Below are 5000 nucleotides of genomic sequence, written 5' to 3' on the forward strand. Positions count from 1 at the left end.
GTAAGGGTTAGGGTTAGTGTTAGGGTTAGGGTTAGGGTAAGGGTTACGGTTAGGGTTAGGGTACGCGTTAGGGTAAGGGTAAGTGTTAGGGTTAGGGTTAGGGTTAGGATAAGTGTAAGGGTTAGGGTTAGGGTTAGGGTTAGGTTTGGGGTTAGCTTTACGTAAGGGTAAGGGTTAGGGTTAGGGTTAGTGTTAGTTTTAGGGTTGGAGTTAGGGTTAGGTTTAGGTTTAGGGTTAGGGTAAGGGTAAGGTTTAGGTTTAGGGTTAGGGTTAGGTTTAGGGTTAGGGTTAGGGTAAGGGTAAGGGTTAGGGTTAGGGTTAGTGTTAGGGTTAAGTTTAGGGTTAGGGTAAGGGTAAGGGTTTGGGTTAGAGTTTGGTTTGGGTAAGAGTTAGGGTTAGGGTTAGGGGTAAGGTTAGGGTTAGGGTTAGGGTAAGGGTTAGGGTTAGGGTTAGGGCCGGCGTTATTCTTAGGGTCAGGGTTAGGGTTAGTGTTAGGGTTAGGTTTATGGTTAGGGTTATGGTTAGGGTTAGGGTCAGGGTAAGGGTTACGGTTAGGTTTAGGTTTACGGATAGGGTAAGGGTAAGGGTTTGGTTTAGGGTTAGGGTTAGGTTTAGGGTTAGGGTTAGGTTAGGGTTAGGGTAAGGATAAGGGTTAGGCTTAAGGTTCGGGTTAGAATTAGGGTTAGGGTAAGGGTTAAGGTTAGGGTTAGGGTTAGGGTTAGCGTAAGGGTAAGGGTTAGGGTTAGGGTTAGGGTTAGGGTCACGGTTATAATAGGGGTTAGGGTAAGGGTAAGTGTTAGGGTTAGGGTTAGGTTTAGGATAAGTGTAAGGGTTAGGGTTAGGGTTAGGGTTAGGGGTTAGGATTAGGGTTACGGTTAGGATTATGGTTAGGTTTGGGGTTAGGGTTGCGTAAGGGTAAGGGTTAGGTTTAGGGTTAGGGTTAAGGTTAGTGTTAGGTTTAGGGTTGGGGTTAGGGTAAGGGTAAGGTTTCGGGTTAGGGTTAGGGTTAGGGTTAGGGTTAGAGTTAGGGTTAGGTTTAGGTTTAGGGTTAGGGTTAGGGTTAGGGTTAGGTTTAGGGTTAGGATTAGGTTTAGGTTTAGGGTTATGGTTAGGGTTATTGTAAGGATAAGGGTTAGGGTTAAGGTTAGGGTTAGGGTTATGGTTAGTTTTAAGGTTAGGGATAGGGTTGGGGTAAGGGTAAGGCTTAGGGTTAGGTTTAGGGTTAGGGTTAGGGTAAGTGTAAGGGTTAGGGTTAAGGTTACGTTTAGGGATAGGGTTAGTATTAGGGTTAGGGTTAAGGTAAGGGTAAGGTTTAGGGTTAGGATTAGGGTAAGGGTAAGGGTTAGTGTTAGGGTTAAGGAAAGTGTAAGGGTTAGGGTTAGTGTTAGGGTTATGGTTAGGGTAAGGGTTAGGGTTAGGTTTAGTGTAAGGGTAAGGTTTAGGGTTAGGGTTGGGGTTAGGGTTATGGTTATGGTAAGAGTAAGGGTTAGGTTTAGGGTTAGGGTTATGTTTAAGATTAGAGTAAGGGTTAGGGTTAGGGTTAGAGTTAGGGTTAGGGTAAGGGTTAAGGTTATGGTTAGGGTTAGGGTTAGAGTGAGGGTAAGTGTAAGGGTTAGGGTTAGAGTTAGGGTTAGGATAAGGGTAAGTGTTAGGGTTAGAGTTAGGGGTACGGGTTAGGGCTAGGTTAGGGTTAGGGTTAGGTTTAGGTTTAGGGTAAATGTAATGGTTAGGGTTAGGGTTAGGGTAAGTGTTAGGTTTAGGCTTAGGGTTAGTGTAAGGGTAAGGGTTGGGGATAGGATTAGGGTTAGGGTTAGGGTTAGGGTTAGGGTTAGGTTTAGGTTTATGGTTAGAATAAGGGTAAGGGTTAGGGTTAGCGTTAGGGTTAGGGTTAAGGTTAAGGTTAGGGTTAGGGTTAGGGTAAGGGTTAGGTTCGGGTTAGGGTAAGGGTTAGGGTTAGGGTTAGCGTTAGGGTTAGGTTGAGGGTTAGGGTTAGGGGTTATGGTTAGTGTTAGGGTTAGGGTTAGGGTAATGTTTAGGGTTAGGCTAAAGGTAAGTGTTAGGGTTAGGGTTAGCGTTAGGGTTAGGTTTAGGGTTATGGTAAGTGTAAGGTTTAGTGTTAGGTTTAGGGTTAGGTTTAGGGTTGGGTTTAAGTTTAGGGTTACGGTAAGGGTAAGGGTAAGGGTTAAGGTTAGGTTTAGGGTAAGGTTTAGGTTTAGGGTTAGGGTAAGGGTAGGGGTTAGGGTTAGGGTTAGGATTAGGGTTAGGTTTAGGGTTAGGGTAAGGGTAAGTGTTAGGGTTAGGGTTAGGGTTAGGCTTAGGTTTAGGGTTAGGGTAAGTGTAAGGGTTAGGGTTAGGGTTAGGTTTAGGGTAATGGTTAGGGTTAGGATTAGGGGTTAGGATTAGGGTTACTTAAGGGTAAGGGTGAGGTTTAGGGTTAGGGTTAGTGTTAGTGTTAAATTTAGGGTTGGGGTTAGGGTTAGGTTTAAGGTTAGGGTTAGGTTAAGGGTAAGGTTTAGGGTTAGGGTTAGGGTTAGGTGTTAGAGTTAGTGTTAGGGTAAGGGTAAGGGTTAGGGTTAGGGTTAGTGTTAGGGTTAAGGTTAGGGTTAGGGTAAGGGTAAGAGTTTGGGTTAGAGTTTGGGTTTGGGTAAGAGTTAGGTTTAAGTTTAGGGGTATGGTTAGGGTTAGGGTTAGGGTAAGGGTAAGGGTTAGGGTTAGGGTTAGGGCCAGGGTTATTGTTAGGATAAGGGTTAGGGTTCGATTTAGGGTTAGGTTTATGGTTAGGCTTAGGGTTAGGGTTAGGGTAAGGGTAAGGGTTAGGCTTAAGTTTAGGATTAGAGTAAGGATTATGGATAGGATTAGGGTCAGGGTAAAGGTTAGGGTTAGGTTTAGGTTTAGGGTTAGTGTAAGGGTAAGGGTTAGGGTTAGGGTTAGGGGTTAGGTTAGTGTTAGGGTTAGGGTAAGGGTTAGGGTTAGGGGTTAGGGTTAGTGTTAGGGTTAATTTAAGGGTTAGTATTAGCGATAGGGTTAGGATAAGTGTTAGGGTTAGGGTTAGGTTTAGGGTTTGGGTAAGTGTTAGGGTTATGGTTAGGGTTAGGGTAAGGACAAGGGTTAGGGTTTGGGTTAGGGTTAGGTGTTAGGTTTAGGGTTAGGGTTAGGGTTAGGTTTAGGGTTAGGGTAAGGGTGAGGGTTAGGGTTAGGGTTCGCGTTAGGTTTAGTGTTTGGGTTAGGGTAAGGGTAAGGGTTAGGGTTAGGGTTACCGTTGGGGTTAAGGTTAGTGTTAGGGTTAGGATAAGCGTAAAGGTTAGGGTAGGGTTAGGTTAGGTTTATGGTAAGGGTTAGGTTTAGGTTTAGGGTAAGGGTTAGTTTTAGGTTTAGGGTAAGGCTAAGCTTTAGGGTTAGGGTTAGGGTTAGGGATCGGTTTTGGGTAAGGGAAAGGGTTAGGGTTAGGGTTAGGGTTAGGTTTAGGTTTAGGGTAAGGGTAAGGGTTAGGGTTAGGGTTAGGGTTAGGGTAAAGGTTAGGTTTAGTGTTAGGGTATGGGTTAGGGTAAGTGTTAGGGTTAGGTTTCGGGTTAGGGTAAGTGTATGGGTTAGTGTTAGGGTTAGGGTTAGGGGTTAGGATTAGGGTTACTAAAGGGTAAGGGTTAGGTTTAAGGTGAGGGTTAGTGTTAGATTTAGGTTTAGGGTTGGTGTTAGGGTTAGGTTTAGGGTTAGGGTTAAGTTAAGGGTAAGGTTTAGGGTTAGGTTTAGGTTTAGGGTTAGGGTTAGGGTAAGGGTAAGGGTTAGGTTTATGTTAGTGTTAGGGTTAAGGTTAGTATTAGGGTATGGGTAAGAGTTTGGGTTAAAGTTTGGGTTTGGGTAAGGGTTAGGGTTAGTGTTAGGGGTAAGGTTAGGCTTAGGGTCAGGGTAAAGGTTACGGTTAGGTTTAGGTTTAGGGTTAGGGTAAGCGTAAGTGTTAGGTTTAGGGTTAGGGTTAGGTTTAGGGTTAAGGTTATGGTTAGGGTTAGTGTAAGGATAAGGGTTAGGGTTAAGGTTAGGGTTAGGGTTAGTGTTAGGGTTATGGTTAGGGTAAGGGTTATGGTTAGGTTTAGTGTAAGGGTAAGGTTTAGGGTTAGGGTTGGGGTTAGGGTTAGGGTTAGGGTAAGGGTTAGGGTTAGGTTTAGTGTAAGGGTAAGGTTTAGGGTTAGGGTTGGGATTAGGGTTAGGGTTAGGGTAAGAGTAAGGGTTAGGTTTAGGGTTAGGGTTATGTTTAAGATTAGAGTAAGGGTAAGGGTTAGGGTAAGAGTTAGGGTTAGGGTAAGGGTTAGGGTTTGGTTAGGGTTAGGTTTAGTGTGAGGGTAAGTGTTAGGGTTAGGGTTAGGGTTAGGGTTAGGATAAGGGTAAGTGTTAGGGTTACGGGTAAGGGCTAGGGTTAGGGTTAGGGTTAGGTTTAGGTTTAGGGTAAAGGTAATGGTTAGGGTTAGGGTTAGGGTTAGTGTTAGGTTTAGGCTTAGGCTTAGTGTAAGGGTAAGGGTTTGGGATAGGATTAGGGTTAGGGTTAGGGTTAGGGTTAGGTTTAGGGTTAGGGTTATTGTTAGGGTTAGGGTAAGGGTTAGGTTCGGGTTAGGGTAAGGGTTAGGGTTATGGTTAGCGTTAGGGTTAGGTTAAGGGTTAGGGTTAGGGGTTATGGTTAGTAGTGTTAGGGTTACGGTAATGTTTAGGGTTAGGCTAAACTTAAGTGTTAGGGTTAGTGTTAGCGTTAGGGTTAGGTTTAGGGTTAGGGTAAGTGTAAGGTTTAGTGTTAGGGTTAGGTTTAGGGTTGGGTTTAAGGTTAGGGTTACGGTTAGGGTAAGGGTAAGGGTTTAGGTTAGGTTTAGGATAAGGGTTAGGGGTAGGGTTAGTGTAAGGGTAAGGTTTAGGGTTAGGGTTAGGGTTAGAGTTAGGGTAAGGTTAGGGGTTAGGGTTAGGGTTAGGATTAGGGTTATTTTTAGGGTTCGGGTAAGGGTAAGGGTTAGGGTTAGGGT

The sequence above is a fragment of the Megascapheus bottae genome, unplaced genomic scaffold (assembly GCF_031878675.1).
Source record: "Megascapheus bottae isolate mThoBot1 unplaced genomic scaffold, mThoBot2.hap1 HAP1_SCAFFOLD_37, whole genome shotgun sequence".
NCBI classification, from domain to species: Eukaryota; Metazoa; Chordata; class Mammalia; order Rodentia; family Geomyidae; genus Megascapheus; species Megascapheus bottae.